Below are 20,814 nucleotides of genomic sequence, written 5' to 3' on the forward strand. Positions count from 1 at the left end.
GATATATGGCCCCAAAGAGAAATGCTAACAATAAAACTAGAACCAAGAGCTCAGTGTGATAGCTCTGACAACCCTGACAAACACTACAATTCAAAGAACACCACACAGGAGATTTAATACCTGTGTTAGAATAGTCCACATCCCACCCACATGATACCACACATACGATTTAAGATTCAGTTTGATGTCACAAACTTCCCCTATCAGGAAGCTAGGATAGTGCCCTTACAGAGGACTTTGTAGTGTGAAATTTAATGAACTATGTCTGGTTCCAACTCTAGCAGAAGGGTTTGAACTGCCATCACCTCAACCTCTGCCTCAAGTAGCTGTCACCCAACCTGCTTAGCCAGCAAGTATCCAATACACAAAAGAAGGAATAATGAAGGAATAGTGAGATGATCAAAAGTGATAAAATCATACTGGGTTAAGAAAACCATAAATGGTACTAAAATCAAATATCTAGCACTAAGAGTGACCTTCAGTCAACCATAATATCCAGCCTACATGACTGTAGGTTATTTGAGATGAAGTAGAGAAATATTATCTATTCCCACATTGCTGCTTCAACTGCCAGTGCTTTGGACACCCTAGACATTGGTGTTGCCATTTAGGTGTACTTGTCCCTTGCTCAGCCTCTGCACAGTTTACCCCATACTCAAACCCAGTCAAATATATAAACTACAACCAAGATAACCTTGCTTCATCCTTAAACTGTACAGTCTACCAATATGAAAAGGAAGTGCTTTGTCTCAGAGACATGGAAGACACCAGTTTCAGAGGAGCCTGAAGATGAGTATGATCCAGGATTATCAGACCAGGAATCACATATCTATAAGCACTATACTCTGTAAAAAGAACCCCCCACTCCCCCACAATAGTTCAGATCAACCACACTAAAAGAGACCACCCATATGATACAAAAACCTTCTACACAAACTGCTACATCACCCTCACCAGTGCCACTAGAACCTGCAACCCAACCCTTTACCTCAACCCATCTGATGTCCAAGAACTTCCAGTACAACCCTCTACCCCCTCCAGTCCACCAAAATCCTCACCCATCCCAACATTGACAATCCTTTCACCCTTGGAAAATAGTGCGAAAACCTCTTATACAAACCCGCACCTTCTCCAATCCACCACAACCCTCACCCACAAACCCACACTTTCCTCTCATCCACCCCAAACCCTAGAACCCTTCCACTCCAAGAAGAGATCTCCACAATACTCATTGGAGCACTTGCAGCCTCAAAACTCAAGTACGAGCTGAAATCTATCCTAACTCTATACCAAGCACACACACTAATCCCAGACCCAATCCAAGCCTCTTAGACCTCCTATTGTCCCTGCCAGACCCAGCTGAAGTGCATGAATACGTATCAAGTTCTCATTTGCACCTAACTGAATCCCTTTCTTCCAAAACACGTAAACAACTCAAAAACTGACTGCTGCAACTAACAAATCTTGAACCTTAACTTTTGTACCACACTTATCAATTCCAAAAACCTCAACATCTATGGAATCTAGATTGTGCCATAGCCTATAGAGTAAAGAAGATGGCTTTGTTCCAACTTCAAAAGCAACCTACCCTTGAAAGTTCCATCATACTCTTAAAAAATAAAAATAAAAAAATGCACCAAGCATGCCAAAACTCATGACAAACATACACTTCAACAATTGCCTCATAAACCCCTTTTCTCCAAAATATGGAAAATTTTTCAAATTATCCTCAGTAAAACACCCTTATCCCTCCCCTGTTCTCCAAATCAGTGGTTAAACCATATTTTTTTCCCCAAGTAGCTGAAATACTAAGAAACACTAACTCTAACACATAGTGGCACAAATCATGGACCAATATTCATATCCCAAAAGACTACCCTTGAATCAGACTTTACATTGCACTCTCCCCATAACTACAACTGCACATTCAGAGAAGTGGAATAAACTCCGTGTCTAACTGTATGAAAACTACTCTAGGTCCAGCTAACATACACCCTTTGCACACCTGTTCAGCAGAATGTACCCTCCCAATCATGTGAAGAGAAGTCATCATCATCACCCTCCCCAAGCAAAGAAAGGACAAAACCTCTCCAAACAACTTTTACCCAATTGCACTTGTAACTGTCACTGTAAAAGCCTAGAAAAAATTATGTTCCAACTCTCATGACTGCAGCATGGCAGACATAATACAAACAGGAACAATAATCTACTCTGAATTTCCCAACAAACATGTCAATTTTACAATTTTTATTTGTAAAAAGCATATGATAAAGCTTGGAAACAGCAGATCCTCCATAAATTTCACCTCTACAGAAATTGACTTATGCCAACCCTTAAATCCCAATAGAACATTCTGAATACCCAACAAGAAGTTTCACAAGGAAGAATGCTCACCATTCTTCTTTTTATAACCAAGCTATAGATGATAAACTAGCTATGTTGATAAACTAGTCTTGTTCTGCATTGGGACCCACCCTGTTCATACCAACTGCCTCCTACAAAATGCTATAACCCAAAAGTACTAGTGGGTGGAAGACCATGGATTTCATTTCTCCACATTGGAATCAGTTGCTGTGTACCTCTGTAGATGTTTTTGCAAAAGTACTCCATCAGTACCATTAGGGAACACCATCCTCCCATAAGTAGAACAGACAATTTCTGGGCCTGATTTTTACGATAGACTTACCTAGACTTCCCACCTTAAACAGCTAAAAAGATCCAGCCTCCAAGTTTATGATTTTGTGAAACTACTATCCCATACAAAATAGGGAGCAGAGAGACAATCCCTCTGGAACTTACACCAGACCTTCATTCAGAGCAAATTTACTGCAGACATCAAGCCTATTCCTCTTCTACACCCACAGCCATCCATATGTTAAAACTTATGCATTTCCTTGGCCTGTGCTTCAGCACAAGCGCCTTTTGATGTACTTTACTAAAAAGCTTGTGGTGGACATACCATGGGTATCCACTATACTTGTGACATCACTGAAATATCTAACATATCAAGAGTACCCCTCCTGATCCAATCATCTCACTATTGAAACCTCAGCTAACCATTAAAAAATCAACAAATATCCACATGGTTAGATAATGGCAAATTGCTATTTACATTGGAAATTGCTGACAAAATCTTTGCCATGATAACGCCTAACTGAGCCCCCTAGCTACTTCCTCCAATACACCCTTGCCTCACCTTAGTCTCTATAACAAAGGATTAATACCAACTGAAGACAATCCAACAAGAATCTCTCCCAGCAGTCTACCTATTCAACAAATATCAACATATACACTGATGGCTCCCACTCAAACAGTGCAGTGGGTTATGCACCAGCATCACCAACTAAAACACAATCTGGATTACTTACCTCCCATTGCCTCAGTCTTCACTGCTGAACTTTTCATCATCCTCAGTGCCTTTTATATTTTCTACAACCCCCCACTGTACCTTACGTAATCATATACTGCACTACTTTTGAAGTGCCCTACAAGCATTCACCACCTACTGGTCCACAAAATCCACTCATGAATCATCCAAATCTCCACCTGCTGGGTGCCATCTTATTTAGACATTCCTGGGGATGAAGACGCTGACAAGGCAGCTGAAAATGTGGTATCCACCCCTTTTGATTCCTCCACTCCACTGCCATTAATACTGTTATCCAGTCCTCTTGTCAGCAATGCTAAACATGTAGCAAAGATGCTAAGAACAACACCCAACAAATCGTCAAAAAGCAGTCAAACCACTCATACATCCACAGCTATCCTCACATTAACATAACCAACAATTTGAAATAGCACTAATATACCTAAAAAAAAGGACATAGCACTAATATACCTAAAAAAAAAGGACATTCCCGCCTCACACATGGCCACTTCATGGCAAGAAATGCCCTCACAATATCACACATACTAGTTTGTCCAATTTACACCACAATCCACAACAACCACCTTCTGTCATTTACCCCCCTTAAAACAACTGTACACCCAATCCTCAGTGACAAAACATCAGTACCTCTATCTTCTCTCTACAACTTCATACAAAAAACAAGACATTTAACAAAATTTTAATACCGTAAACAAAGCTAATTTATGAAATATAAGATGAAAATGGTGCAAGATTTACCAGAAGGATAGAAGTGAAAGTGAATACAGTCTGTAACAACAATCCCTTCCCCATCCCTCTCTATCTCTCTCTCTCCCTCTCTCTCTCCCCCTCCTTTCTCCTACCCTCCCCCCTCCTTTCTCCTACCCTCCCCCCCTCCTTTCTCCTACCCTCCCCCCTCCTTTCTCCTACCCTCCCCCCTCCTTTCTCCTACCCTCCCCCCTCCTTTCTCCTACCCTCCCCCCCTCCTTTCTCCTACCCTCCCCCCTCCTTTCTCCTACCCTCCCCCCTCCTTTCTCCTACCCTCCCCCCCATCTTCTCTCTCTATTTATTTCTCTAAAGAAATGGATGTGACTTAAGTTGAAGCTTACCATAAAAGCTCAGGAATAGGCTGAGTTCACCTGCAAGCCAAGGTAGAATTTTGCCTGAAGCAGTGTGGGGGAAATTCATGGGGGACCAGCATATTGGCTAAAAAAGGGTCTAGAAGAGGTAGCAGAAGAAAGAAATATATGATTTCAAAATATTACTTTGCATGATTTATTGAGGAAATTAACATTGTAGTCTTCCATGTATCTCAATAGCCGGCACTTCCTTTTACTCATTCCAATTTCATTATCAAAATTCGTAACTGCTATCTATATACCAAGGGCTTTCTCCCTCTTACAAGGGAGGTAACCAAGTCAAAAGGCAAGTACCTACGCCAACCCATTCCACTCCCATCCACCATCCTTTGCTCCCTTTCATCTTAGCTTCTCTTAGATGATGGGTCAGCCTTGTATTGCGCCTGCTACCCTGGGTCAGAAGTAATGCAGCAAAACAACACATTCACACCAAGGCCATTTCACTTTCCCCTCGTGTAGAAAAAAAAGGGAAGATGGGGAGAAATCCCTTCAGGCTGCATCAAAATATCATTCATACATAACCACTTCCCACCCCCATCCCCCTTCCTTGCATTGTAATTGCTGAAACTACTTGTTATGCCAATGAGAAGTAGTTATTTTGTTATCATATAAACCTCATATATTGGACTCTACATGTGGAAAACCAAAACTAGTTTTAGTTTGCAAAATTGACCAAATTCAACAACAAAAAATTATGATAACTGACTTGATTTAACATCACAAAGGTCCCCTCTGAGAAAGGACTAGAACAACATCTGGTAGTTTATTTTACATAGATAATGTGTTTATGCACCACTTGCACAGCTAAAACATATATTTATGCACTCTCAGCACAGTTTATTTGAAGTAATTTGCCCACACCTGCTTTTCATGCCATGTTTTTTTAGATTTACAGGTAAACTTCAAAATGTGTGAGAGTTATGTTCCTGAAAACATCATATACTTAGAGGAATTTTTTTAGAAGAGACAATTTAATGGATGACAAGGTTCTGAGGCTGATCATAAATCTACCTTTTAAGGAGTTCTTGTAAAGAATACAACGATATTTTGACATGGTAACAATACACGGTACTAAGAAGTCATATTGTTGTACATAACTGCAGTGCTGACAGATAATTTGAAAATTGCTTGCTTAGTCATAACACAACCCAGGGTTACTTAAAACTAGACACACTCCTTGCCCATGTAGTGTCACAGGTATCACAACAGGCAATATGATGGGCTACTTGAATATGATGTATGTAATCCTATTATTCAGACACAACAGAGTAGTCATGTATATGGAGAAAAATGCTTTAAAAGTTGGTTCACATCTAAAAGAAAAATGCATACATTGTTTGGTATAATTATGGTATTGTTGTTGGAAATGGAAAGTTGTAGTGATGTATCATTAATTTATCAGTGGAAATAAATTCAAGATCATCTATTTAGATGCAATTGGTGCATTCCAGAGCCATATTTACAGTATGAGAAATTAGTCTTAATTTGCATGGAGGGAGAGAATTTGATCAGATACCAAAATTTTAAATTTCAAATCCCTATCAGTGCAGGATACCCTGTCGGTGTCAGAAATTACTCACAGCTGCACCATAGAAATAAAAAAACTAGCCTAACCCTGGGTCAGAATCAGTTTAAGAAAACTGAAATTGGTTAAGGTCAGTGGTTCTTAAAGTTTTGTAGCTATGATACTCCAAAGTTCAACTCCAAGTCAACCAGATATCCCCTCTCCAATAGTAGCTTACTATTCCCAACTTTTAACTTAATTTACTGTAAAAAAGAAAACAGGAGTGTTTTTTTTTTTGTTTTTTTTTTTTCTTCTTTTTTTTTCCTCTCTCTCTCCAGTAAATAAATGAATAAAGTATAGTTCTTACACAAAATATTTCCTCATTTTTCGGGATGCCTTTTTGGATACCCCCAAGAAACTGTTTCAATATCCCCTGGGGCTATTGAGGTACTGCTTCAAGACACCTGATTTAGGTCATGTACCACATGACTATAAACTGTGAGACAAAACTGACCAGTTGATGAAAACCACCACTCAAATCAGTTTTGGTTTTTGATGCAAATATGCCCGAATTGTAAGGAACTAAGGTGTGATCACAATAAGGCTACTTTTCCTTGTGCACAGGTCTCTGCCCACATGCCATGTGATCTTGATACAATGAAGCAGTGTGTACACTTATAACAACCAGGGAACTTTCATTGATGTCATGGTATCTAAAGATGTGTAAATTATTGTATATATTCGTTTACTTCTCTATTCTCTTATTTACTTATTCATTCTTCAGTAAAAGAAGTCTGGCATGAACCAGTTTCTGCAAAAGAGGGAGTAGCTAAAAATTGTTTGTGTGACAACACATTGTTCTGCATCACCTTAGTAATGGTGGTCCTGCATATAACCTGATCCCCTTCTACAAGAGTTTTAAATGTCCATACATTTTTGGCTTCAATGCAAGTTTTTATGGTATATTAATTTTTTCAGTTTCCTTGTTCAAAATCAAGAATGATTGTACAGTGAAACCTCATGAAGGCAGACTATAGAGGTCTAGCCTTTCCATGATAACCCAGATTACATCATCATGCTAATATTGTTTGAACCCCAGTTTTACCCATTTTCCACCCCTCATGACTTCTGAATTATCATTATATATCTGTTATTAACATGATAATAAATGTATCAATTAATGTAAGTAGAACAATAATAAAATAAGTGAAACTTCATTTAGTTGGAATAAAGTCACTCAAGACCAGCTGGCCAGTTTAAACTTACATTAGACATGGTACAGCAATGAATATCAATTAGTTGGTACCCAGGATCAGTCAGAAATAGGTGTAAGTTATCTCTGTGCAATTTCTCAATGTTGTATCAATCACTCAGTTGTTGCCTCAAGAGCCATACATACATACATATACCAAAGGCTTTTCCCCCTTACATGGGGGGTAGCCTCAAGAGCCACTCATTGGAAACCCACAGTCTCACAGCAGTTGTTGTTGTTGTTGTCGTTCCCTAGACTGTCTGTCCGAGCAGTCCCGTCTCCCCAAGGAATGCCACAGCCGAAACTGGGTTTTCCCACAAATCCTTTATAGAGTGTATGTTGTGTTGTTTGCGTGCATGATTGTGTATAATGCAGTCTTCCATTATGTGTTGTATGGTATGGGGTGAAGTGTTACATCCTGGGCAGCTGTTCACAATGCGGTCATCCAGCCTCTTCTGGTAGCTTAGAAGTGCTGGGTGGTGGCCACACCGCAGTCTGGCCAGGTGGACTCTGTCCTTTCGTGGGAGAGAGGATTCAGAAGGGTGGATATCAGGGGGTCTGGCATGCAGCAGTGTGTTAATGGAGCGGTGAGTGATATGATTATGAATATGTTTCCAGAGGCTGGTATTTGGTGGTTGTGGAGGAAGAGAAGAGAGTATCTGTGTGTGATACAGGTCTTTGGGTGTTGTTTTAATGTTTCTTGATGTGTGTGGGTGTTCTGCTATGTAGTGTAGCGGGTGTGATGTGTTTGTGGTGGCTGCAGCAAGTGTTTGTGTGCCTCTCATGTTGAGGTGGTCCTTGACTTTGAGGACTTTTGTTACATGGTGTAAATTGTCTGTAGGTCTTGTATTTGTGCAGCCTGTAATTGTTTTTAGGGCTTTGTTTTGTATGATTTGAAGGGTGTTGTGGTGTGTCTCACTGAGATTAGGAGCCCATGCAGGACTCGCATAATTCATCACTGAGTGTATGTATTGTTTGTATATTGTTGTGTTAGTTTCTTTGGTTTGTCCAAATGTTGTTCCAGTGATTGACTTAAGTGTGTTAAGTGTAGGTGTGCATTTGTTTTTTATGTTTGTGATGTGTTGTTTGAAAGACATGGATGTATCGCATGTTACACCAAGAATTTTTGGTGTGTTTGTGTGTGGTATTAGAGTGTTGTTGATGTAGAGATGAGGTATGTATTTGTGTTCTTTTGTCCAGTTGGTGAGAAGTGTTGCTGTAGATTTGGTTGGAGCTATTTTGAGTGTTTGTGATGAACCATGTGTTGAGTGTATCAAGGTATGGCTGGATTATTTCTGCAGCTTTGTCTGTTTTACGATGTGTGCATGTGATTGTTATGTCGTCTGCGTAGGAAGAGATTTGTATTTCTGAGGTGTCTGGTGTGGGTAAGTCATGCATGTATAGATTAAAGAGTGTGGGGGATAGAACAGAGCCCTGTGGTACTCCATTCTTAATGTTTCTGATGTGCGATGATTGGCCATTATATGACACATAAGCATTCCTACCTGCCAGATAATTGGCCAGCCATCTTTTGGTGTTATTGTGCATGTCTGTGTTACAAAGGATTACAAAGGCGGAGCATGCCGACAGGAGACCTTTTGATCCATATCTAGGTCGGATGCGAAAAAAAAGTCATATTAATAATAAAATAATAAATAAAAACTATGATAATGTAAATAACAAATAAAATACATAAATAAATGCATAGGTATAGTTAAATAATAAACAAACAGGTAAATAGTAAATAATGATAAATTGACATATAACTAATGATAAATAAAAATCAGACAAACAAATGATAACAAAACAAAAACAAATAATATAAGATAAATTATAATCATTACAGCATCTTACTTAGGTATTTATCTAAATGATTCTTAAAGCTTTGAACTGAACTACATTGCACTACCTGTGCAGGAAGTTTATTCCATTCATTAACTACACGGTTGGCAAAGTTGTTTCTACCTACTTCCAAATTGAATCTATTTCCGGACAGTTTGAGACCATTGTTTCTTGTCTGATTCTCATTCAATGTAAAAAATTTGGTCACTTTTGATGTTGTCAATTCCCTTTAGAATTTTAAAGACCTGTATCAAGTCACCTCTGAGTCTACGCTTTTTTAGGGAAAACAGATTCATATGTTTTAGTCGATTTTCGTATGATTTATTTTTGATATTTGGAATCAGTTTTGTGGCTCGCCGTTGTACTCTTTCCAATCTGTCAATGTCCTTAATGAGATTCGGTGACCATACGGAAACAGCATATTCCAAATGTGGACGAACTAACGATTTATATAGCTTGTTAATGAGTGATGGACTTTTGAAATCAAAAGATCGCGCAATCAGTCCTAGAATCTTATTTGCTTTCTCAGAGGCTGAAATACACTGCTTGGATGATTTGAGGTCGTTACTGATAATTACGCCGAGATCTTTTTCACTATCCACTTTTGTTAACGAATTTCCAAATAACTTGTAATCGTACTTACTGTTATTTTTACCTATGTGCATTACCTTGCATTTACTAATGTTAAATTTCATTAGCCACTTTTCAGACCATTGCTGTAATTGATCTAAATCTTCTTGAATATCTAATTGGTTTGAGTGATCATTTGCCACTCCGCACAGTTTTGTATCATCAGCAAATTTGGAAACAGTAGATTTTAGTCCATGGTCTATATCATTTATATATACTATGAATAGAAGTGGCCCAAGAACGGAACCCTGAGGAACTCCACTTGCAACACTTTTCCATCCAGAAGTTTTTCCATTTAAAACAACTCTCTGTTTTCGATCATTCAACCAATTACTAGTCCAACCTAATAGGCTACCACTTATTCCATGCAAAGCTAATTTAGTAAGTAGTCTTTCGTGTGGGACGGTATCAAAAGCTTTTGCAAAGTCTAGATATACTAAATCTATATTGTTTCTTTTGTCATAATTCGAGATAAGTGTGTTGTAGAATTCGAGTAAGGTAGTCACGCAAGAACGTTTCCGTCTGAAACCATGCTGGCTATCATTTATCAAATGGTTACTTTCTAAATGATGTTCGATTGCATCTCTGATGATAGTTTCCATTATTTTTCCTACGATTGAAGTCAAACTTATAGGCCTATAGTTATTTGGTTTCTTTTTGTCACCTTTTTTGAATATGGGAGTAACGTTAGCTAGCTTCCATTCTCTTGGGACATCTCCGGATATGATGGATTTCTTGAAAATAATTTCTAATGGAACAACAATCTCATTTTTAATTTCCTTTAAGATTCTTGGATGCCAACCGTCAGGCCCTGGTGTTTTATTAACTTTGAGTTTGTCTATACACCTTTTAATTTTTTCTTTTGTTATATTTACCGTACCGAGTAAGTTTACCCTAGACTTTTCACAGGTTTCAGTTTGGAATTCACCTTGAGGTGTTTCGTTTACGAATACTGAGCTAAAATAATTGTTTAAGATATTACACATTCCTTCATTTGAATATTCAAGTTGACCGTCAGCAGATAATAGTGGACCAATGTGATTCCTAACAACCTTTTTATCTATTTTATTTGTTAGGTTGTGGCGGGGGATAGCGCCAAAAGCTTTACTAATGTCTAAATGTTATAAGAATTGTTCTGTGGTGGGGCCTATCTGAATTGATGCCATCTAAAATTCTTTGTGTGAGGTTTATCAGAAGAGTGTTTGTGGAGTGTAGTGGCCTAAAACCGTGTTGTGAGTCAGCAAGGGGAATATATGGTGTGACAAGTTTAAGTATTAGGCGTTCAATGACTTTAGAGGGGGTGCAGAGAAGTGTGATTGGGTGGTGCGATGTTGGGATTGTTGGGTCTTTGTTCGGTTTTGGAATGGTGATTATTTTACCATGCTTCCAGATGTCGGGTATAGTGTTGTGTGAATAGCTGTAGTTTGCAATGTTTGTGAGTGCGTGTATACCTTGTGGTCCAATGTGTTTTAGGTGGATGTTGCTTATGTTATCAGGGCCACAGGCGGATGAGTGCTTGAGATTATGTATAATGTGTTTTGTCTGACTGTTTATGAAGGGTGTATAGTCTGAGTCTGTGGGAAAGTCTTTCTTACGTCAAATAGTGCATCTGTCATCAGGGTGAGAAGTGAGATGGCTTGTCTGTGCAAAATGATTTATGAGTGTGTTTGCTTGTTGTCTGTTTGAGGGTAGACTGTCTGTTCTTGTGATTATTGCTGCGTGAGAGCGTGTAGTGTTACTGTTGGATAGTGTAATGCTGTTGAGTGTTTTGTACAATTTGCTGGTGTTTGTTTTGTGATCAAGTGTATTGATAAAGTTTTGCCAATTTTGTGTTTTTTGTTCGTGTATTTTATTGGCAATCACAGTGTTTAGTGTTTGTATTTGGTCTGCTATGTTTTGAGGGATAGGTATGGGGGTATTGTGTTTTAAGTGTGTCTCATTGTCTGATGAGGCCTTGTATTTCTGGTGTGAAGTTGGGGTTGTGTGATTTTCTATTGCCTCTAGGGATGTATCTCTTGTCTGCGTTTTGTATGATTGTATTAAAAATGTGCACAGCATTGTTTATGTTTGTGATTGGTGTACTGTTAAGTGTTTCAAAATGTTCTGTCTCCTCAGTAAAAGCTTCCCAGTTAGCTCTCTTGTAATTGGTGTATGTGTGTCTGTGGCCAACTGGAGTGCATCCTGGAGCCGCAGCGTCTACGTCATGGGACCACCCCCCAACCCCAAGAGTTGGGGGCCAAACGGCGGCAACCAGCCCTGGCCACCTGCTCTACGCAGGTGGCACCGATCCCCAAGAGGAGCTACGTCTGCCTTGGGGAGTACCACAATCCTTTTTTCTCTCACAGCAGTTGGCAATGGCCCTTGGGCTCTCCCATAGATCTCTGGGAAGAAATTTTGGACTGGTGTCTGCATTTCATGAATGTGAGAATTTCTGTGTCACCTACTGAAAGTAGTAGGAGGGCAAGAGTCACCAGTTGTCAGGTCTCCTAAAGGCCCCTTTACACTGTCAATCATGATTGCACAGTCATCAAGATTGTGCAAGCAGTGTTTGGGCCACACACTTTCAGTAAGATTGAGCAATCATTACTTACCTCTTGGAGTTTGTGGAGTGAAGGTGAGTAAAGCGGCTGCATGCATAGGCATTCTTGGCTACAAAGGAAAGACTGAGCTGTTGGCGCAATCATCGCCACTAACTATCACTCATGATGGTGCAACTACTATGCTTGAGCTTACAAAATCAAACCGTGATGAAAATTCCTCAATCATCTGTGCAAATACTCAATCACACCCACTCACACAGGATATGCTTGCACAATCATGATTGACAGTGTATAGGGCCTTTATGTTTAAAGGTGGAGGAAACAGTTGAATGTGGGACTGCTTCTATGTCATCAGCTGGAAGTAGTAGAAGGGGACTAGTGACCTGTGGTCAGCTCTTATTGTGTTTGAAGGTGATAGAGATCCTAGACCCAGTTTGAAGACTATGTCAGTCCTTTAGAGTACACCTCCAAATGGAAGTGAGAAAGTTGGTGTTTGAAGATGGGCAGCAGGGAGACGGATTCCTGATGTCACAGTGGCAGGATCCCCCCCTGACACACACACACACACCACTATGATCACCACCACCACAGAGGGATCCAGATAAGGTAAAGTCATAGTAGCGGTAAAGGACCGGTTCAGGGGAACACCATAAAGAAGGGACATCTGTAGTACAAAAGTATCATCATTCTTCCATTAGTAGAGATTTTTAAACTAACGTAGATGAATGATGTGTGCCTCTGGTCCATAGGGGCACCCCAAAACAGTCCCTAATGTACTGGATGTGTGTTACCATGCAGGCAATACCCCATTGTTTAAAGGTGCTGAAAATACAGTCCAGTCAGAGCTGATAAAAAGATCTTGGATCCAGTCTGGAGACTGAAAATTAGCCCATTGGGGCTGCACCTCTATAGAAGTAAGAAAGTTGGTGGGATGTGAAGATAGGTGACCGAGAGACAACTGTCGTTGACATCCTTCTTGTAGGATTGCCTCTTAAAAACTTTCCAGAATCGGAAAGACTTGGTGCAGATCATTTTTTTTTTTTTTTTTTTTTTTACTGTACTTAGGCAATGGGAAGGAGGTTGCTGGAGTGTTTCAAGCACTTGTTGAATGTTGAGGAGGACAGAGAGGCTTAAGTTGTGGTGTTGGGATATGTCAGTAAAGTAACTATACTCAAGGAGCCCTGTATTTTTTCCTTTGATCTGTGTGCAAGGACTTGTTCCAAAATTCTTCCAAGAGAAAGACCAACTGCTGCCTCATCATCTGAATGTGGTGCTCCCTAGGACTGACTAAACTAGGGAAGACCAGTCACTGTCAATAATTTCCTCCAACTACATACATATACCAAAGGTTTTCCCCCTTACAAGAGAGGAAGCCAAAAACAGTGCCACCCATTCCATCCCCAATATACTCCACTCCCTTCCCTGCCTCTTATCTTGCCACCTGGATGAAGGGTCATCCCTGGATCTCGCCCACTGCCCTGGGTCAGAGGCAGTGTTGCAAGACACAGCACATCCACAGCAAGGCTGCTTCATTAAATTGGCACCCCCCCCCTCTTCATTTCCTCATGCAGAAAAGGAGAAGACGGGGAGAAATCTCTGAGGGCTGCTTCAATTTATTTTTCACACATACTCCCTCGACCCCCATCCCCCACCCACTCCCCCTCATGTATCACAGCATCATCCATACACAACCATTCTCAATTCACCCCTATCTTCTGCCCTACCCCATCCTTCCTCAACAGACATTCCCTTCTTTCCCAATGTCCCTTTTACTCCATCCATCCATTTCAACATAGGACGCCCCCTCATGTTCACTCCTTCCACCTCTGCCTTCCACACCTCTTTTACTAATCTTTCTTCACTTGTTCTTTCCATGTATCCAAACCATCCCAGTACTTTCATCAATCCTATCTCCCGACTCTCTTTCCATCCCTGTTCTCCTCCTCACCTCATTTCTCACTCTATCCAGCCTCGTAACCCCTATCATACTTCTCAGGCACCTCATCTGAAACACATTCAAACTCCTCTCATCCTCTTTTATGTTCCATGTTTCTGCCCCATACCGTGCTGTCAGCACAATCACTCCTTTGTACAATCTCCTTTTAATATCCATTCTCAAATGTCTATTTCTCATTACACTTTTTAATTTCCCAAGGCATTTACTTGCTTCTCTCAATCTACATTCTACTTCCACCTCCACTCCTCCCTTTCCTACCAGATTTGCACCCAAATATCTAAAACTATCCACTTCCTCCAGTCTCTCCCTTAATACTCGCTTCCAGTCTGCTGCCACTTTCTCCCATTGTATACCTCATCACCTTACTTTTACCCACATTTATCTTCAACTACCTTCTTTCACACACCTTCCCAAACTCTGTCACTAACTTCCTCAATCCCTTCTCTGATCCTTCTACAAGTGCAGTGTCATCAGCAAACAACAGCTGGCTTATCTCCCACTTTTCTCCATTTTCTCACCTCCAACTACCTAACAATAATTTCATATTCCCCATTACTAACCTATCCCTCCAGTAATGGTACAGTACTACCTCTCATTAATGGACATTAATTAGCTGTGTTTGCAGTGTTTTCGCTGTGTTTTCGGTGATTTTGGTGCTGTTATTTAGTGCTGTGCAATCACTATGCCACCCAAAAACCACTCCAAATCAACGGATTATTCACATCAACGGACACCGTTACCTCCTTTTAGTCCGTTAATGAGAGGTAGTACTGTACATGGTTGTGGATGCAGAAGATGGTGATATCTGAAAGCCTGGAGCCAGAGTCCACAAGGCAGGTGGTGCAGGCACATTGGTTGCTATGTACAGGAACCTAGGGGGCAGCATAGGTTGGCAGCAACCTGTATGACTGAGCAGCTCTATTTAGGACCCACTTTCTTCACCCTACATGGGGAGAAAGCTAGATAATGCCTTCAGGAATAGCCCTCCTCTCCCTCACTTTCACCTAACTGAGGAACCACCCCCAAGCAAGGTCATCCTTACTACAGAGAAAACTACTATAAAGAAGACAACAAAACAAGAAGGGTGCAACAGTCATTTCAAGTTGAAAACCCAGGTATGCATTTTTTCCTACATGTTATGAATCTCTAGATTCTTCCAGCCCTCTCTGCCTTCTCTCCTACCTCAGAAGAAGGTGGCAAGATCTGAAGTATTGTGAGGCAGGCTGAAAAAAAAAAAAATGCTGCCCCATCACCTCTCTGTGGTGCCTCAGGGTTCAACACCTATCTGGGAGTTGATGCAAAGAGTGAAGCACCAACTGAGGCTGGCATCATATTCAATTACTGTCAAACTTTTCTCACATTAACAAAAGTTCATTCGTCCTATGGTGATAGGTCATGATAGGGGCAGGAGTTGATATCATGAAGCCCATAGTCACAACAGGTGTTCCATAAAGGTATCAGAGAATGGTACAGCTCAGCAAAATCCACTCTGCTCATTCCAGAGGGACATAAGGTTAGAAAAAGTGTCCTAAAATAACCTTTCTAAATTTGACCAGGCTGGGGAGCAGAGCCCTTACATAATTAAGTGCCATTTAAACCCATTCAACTCCTATGACAAGATGTCTTGTAATTTGGTCAAATAAAACAAAAAATCATAAAACACCAAAATGTTTTATCAAACACCAGAAAAATATGACGTCAGTCCTCGCTTCGCTCGCAGCGAAGCGAGGACTGACGTCATATTTTTCTGGTGTTTGATAAAACATTTTGGTGTTTTATGATTTTTTGTTTTATTTGACCAAATGACAAGACATCTTGTCATCGGAGTTTAATGGGTTAAGGGCACCGCTGGGGAGCCACCCCCTGCAAAGAGTCCCCCCTCCCCCAGCTCAAGAACAGTCTACAATGTTAACACTAAAACCAGACCAATTGCCCATCCTTCCCACAGCATAATAATCACTCATTGATGATATTTATAAACCCAAGCATGAAAGTCAATGACTGCAACCTCGACTCCACTTAGCAATATTTCATTCCCAAGCCTGCCCAGCCCTTCCAGCCATCAATTACCTATACTGAGACAAAGTGGACCAAGATTTGAATTATCCAAGATTCTTTGTCCTGAAATCCACTAACAACAAACCAATGATAAAGAAATTCTCAATGAAAGAAAACAATGATACTGAAGACAATTACAAAACCATCTGTGGGATGTGGACCCAAGGAAAAAACCTAGCAATAAAACTAGAATCAAGATTTAGGTATAAGTCTCGGCAACCCTGGTAGACCCCCTACTCCAACCAACACCATATTTACCTAGTTGTATTTTGCGGGAAGGGGAGCTATGATCGTGATGTCCCGCCTTTGTATCTTGCAGTGTCTAGTTTGTTTTTAAACTCATGAATGGTTTTTGCGCATACTATTCCAATGTCCAGTTTGTTCCAAGTGTCCAAAACTCTATGAGGAAAACTGTTTTTCTTCAGTTCTCTTCTATAGCTATGTTTTTTTATTTTCTTTCCATGTCCTCTTGTGTTTCTTTTGTCCCAGTTAAGTAAGCTCTCACTATCGAGTACCTCTGTGCCTTTCATGATTCTGTAGATGGTCAATAGGTCACCTCTCTCTCTTCTTTGCTCCAGTGTCGGTAACTCCAGTTTAGCCAATCTCTCTTCGTATGATAGGTTTGCAAGTGCAGGTGCCATTTTTGTAGCTGCTCTTTGGATTCTTTCTATTTTCTTTATATTCTTTTTGGTACTGGGGGACCACAATGTCGCTGCATACTCTAATCTAGGCCTTATCAATGTAACCAATATTTTTTTCATCATGTCTTCGTCCAAGTATGTAAACGCCACTTTTATTGATCTTAGCAAGTTGTAAGTCTCCCCGACAATTTTGTTAATCTGTATATCATAGGACAAGTCGTTCGTGATAATTACTCCCAAATCTTTTTCGGATCCTACTTTCTTTACTTCTTTGGTTCCAATTGAATTAACACCAGTGTATTCTACATTCCATCACAATGCCACAGAGAATCAATTCTTTTGGCCTCATGAGTTCCAAATCAGTACCCTATACAGTATCATCAGTATCATAGGCACAATCATCCCTTCATTGAGTCTTCTGTTTGCATCCATCCCCAGATACCTATTTCTCATGACCCTTTTCATTCTCCAAGACATTTTCTTGCTTCCCTCACTCTATATTTTTTTTTCTAACCCCACTCCACTCCCTGCTACATGCAACCCTCTCTCCTTTAAGATTTACCACTAGCTTACTGCCACCTTCATATCACAGACCTTCCCACAATCTGACACTAGCTGCCTCATGCCCACCACTCACTCTGCCACAAATGCAGTGTCATCAGCAAACAACAACTGGATCATCTCCTACTTCTAGTCTCTCTATCTCCAGTCCTCTGCCACCCTTGTATCTAACTCCCATATCACCCTATCCATGTACATATTGAATAACCATGGCAACATACACAACCCTGTCGCAGACCCATCTTTACCTCAGACCACTCATACCATTCCTAATTCTAACACAGGCTCTTCTACTCATGTAAAGCTTTTGACTGCCTTTAACAGCTTTTCCCCTATCCCACAATACCTTCCTGTCTACCCTGTCATAAGCCTTCTCTAAATCCATAAAGGCTCAAAAAAGCAATATTACCTTTGGCCAAAAACATCTCATAGATCTGCCTTACCACAAAAATTTTATCCATGCACCCTCTACCAATCCCCTGTTCCTCTCCTAATACTTTCAATTAACACCCTCTGCCTTTCTAACTACACTCCACAAACTGATCCCTCTAAAAATAATGCATTCACATTTGTCCCCTTTTTCTTTGTAAGGTGGAACTATACACACACTCCTTCAGTCCTCTGTCACACTCCCCTCCCATAGGCACACATTAAACAACCTTATTAGCCAATCCAGTATAACCATACCTCCCTTTGTCAGACACTGTGCATGAGTACTTTACCAGCTCTTATAATTTTCTATGATACTTTTACCATATATTTACCCATATCCTTGTCATTTTCTTTTTCCATCCTAGTTTCTCCCACTGCCAATCAATCAATCTCTCCCCAACCTTGTCTAAATTCAACAACTCTCCAAAATACTCTACCCATCTTCTTACCGTCTTCTCATCCATTTACATCCATCTGCACCTTTTACCTTTCCCTCTCTACCTAACTAACCCCAATCACTCTCTTTACTTCCTTCCAAAACATCTTTTTATTCTTTTGCAATTTTTCTGTTTCACTCTCATCCCATTCTAATATGCTTTCCTCATTACCTCCCTCATCTTACATTTTGCTTATCTCTTTGTGTACCTCATATGTCTCCCTAGTCCTACCTTGCAACTAATCCACATATACTCGCTTTTTTCTTCTACTAGCATATTTGCCTCTTTACCCCACCATTCACTCACCACCCTTCCTTCTATTCCCTCCCATCCTCCTTGTGCCACATACCATCTTTGCACACTTCGTCACTTCCTCCTTAAAACATACCCATTCCTCTACTCTTACCAACCCTCTTTCCCTCACCACCTCCCATAGCTTCTGGTATTTTTTCTCCTTTTCCTTCTTATTCAGATTGTTAACTCTCAGCATCCCTTTCACTCACACCGTTTTTCTCTTTCACTCTCAATTTTCCTTCTACCAAAGAATTATCTGACACTCCCCCACTCTCTTCCTTGAAAACATAAATGTCCAGAACTCTTCTAGCCTTCCTTTTGATAACACTACATTGTCCATTAATACAATATCAACCACCCTTCCATCCACATTTTCCCATATATAATGATGCTTGACTCTCTTAAACACTGTATTTGCTATTATTAACTCCCTTTCCTAACACATCTCCAACATCATCATCTCCACTATGATTTTTACCTGGCACCCCAAACTTCCCTATTATTCCATACAATGGTTCATCCAGTACTCTAGTATTTAGATCTCCCAATACCATTAGATTTACATCCCACCCAAAGTTCTCTAAACACTCATATAAAATTATCCGAAAAAATCCCTTTCCTTTTCACTGTTCTAATACTAGATACATATACACTTTAAAAAAAATCAAATGAAATAAAATAAATGCTGTTTGCGGATTTCACTTGAACACCACTCATGCCAAAGGTAGGTCCCAGAGCCGGGGGGGAAAAATGGGCCCCACGCACATACCTTTGGGTCTAGGTTCCTCACTTGTACCTCGCAGTGTACTGTACACTACTCTCCTTCCTGAGGGAAGTTTGGGCCAAATCGACGAACTGACATTTTCGGCAAAATCTGTGGGTTAACTCCCTTACGGTGTGGTCTTTGCAACATGATTTGACATTTTTGTGTTTTCAGATATACAAAAGAAAACAGAATGAAACGAATTCATCCCAATTTGTTTATATCGATTTCCAGGTAAGTCGTTTATTGTTCTTTCATTTTCTTTAATTATTTGCATTTTAATTGGTTTCCGGAATTAACAATGAGATTATTATTTTTATTTTTTTCACCTGAAAGTTATCTACATCCCAAGGGCATTTTTCCCTTGCAAGGGAGGTAGCCAAGCCATCAACCACCCTTTCCTTCCTCTCATGTTAGCTCCTCATGGATGACGGGTCATCCTTGTATCGCGCCCGTTGCCATGGGTCAGAAGCAAGGCACAGCACATCCACAACAAACCCGTCTCCCGTCCCCTCATACAGAAAAAGAGAAGACGGGGAGAAATCCTTTCGGGCTGCGTTAGAATATCATTCATACATAACCACTCTCTACTCCCACCATTCCCTCCTTTGCATCACAGTATCATCTATACATTCTCCACTTATCCCCTATCTCCTGCCTTCTCCCTTGCTCAACAGACATTCTCCTGTGACTTTATTACCGGTCAAGCTTTTTCCCTGCCTCTCATCTTCCTTCTGTCTTTTTATCTCTATCCCCATGTCTCCTTCACCCTATTTTTTCTGTCTATCTCTATATCCCTCCCTCTCCTTCATTCCCTCTCCATCGCCACATAATTTTAACTTTGGCGTTTCGCAACGGTGGCGGCTCGAGCATGTGACGTCATATCGCGAGCACACGCAAGTAGGCTCACGCGAAGTGGTGCCACATAAAATGGAAAAGGCTGACGAATGTCAGAATAATTGCATTAAATTCAAATATATGGAAGAGGCTTGTTGCAAGCGACCCGACAGTTTAGTTCTGATAATACAATAATTTGAACTTTAGCGCCGCACGACGGCGGCGGCTCGAACTGTGACGTCATAACGCTTAAGCCCAGACAGTTGAATGTCAGCGAGCTTGTTGAAATGGTGCTGCTATGTCTGCTTAGAAAAGATATACTTATTCAGTGCTGGCGATGCATTATGTGACTATTACAATAACGAAGAATGGGGGTAGGCCTAAGTGTAAAAAGTTATCAGTTGTGACGAAAATTTTAAGAGAAAATCGACAAGTAAGTTATCTTGATATTATTTTTTTTTAATGGTCAGTCAAGGCAGGACGGATTTTTTGTGTCATTATTTAGATTTCAAAACATTAAAATCTCCAGCATGCGGATACAATGTTTTTTTTTTTTCTTA

The sequence above is a fragment of the Oratosquilla oratoria genome, chromosome 7, assembly GCF_046742065.1.
Source record: "Oratosquilla oratoria isolate Oo_2021 chromosome 7, ASM4674206v1, whole genome shotgun sequence".
Classification (NCBI taxonomy): Eukaryota; Metazoa; Arthropoda; class Malacostraca; order Stomatopoda; family Squillidae; genus Oratosquilla; species Oratosquilla oratoria.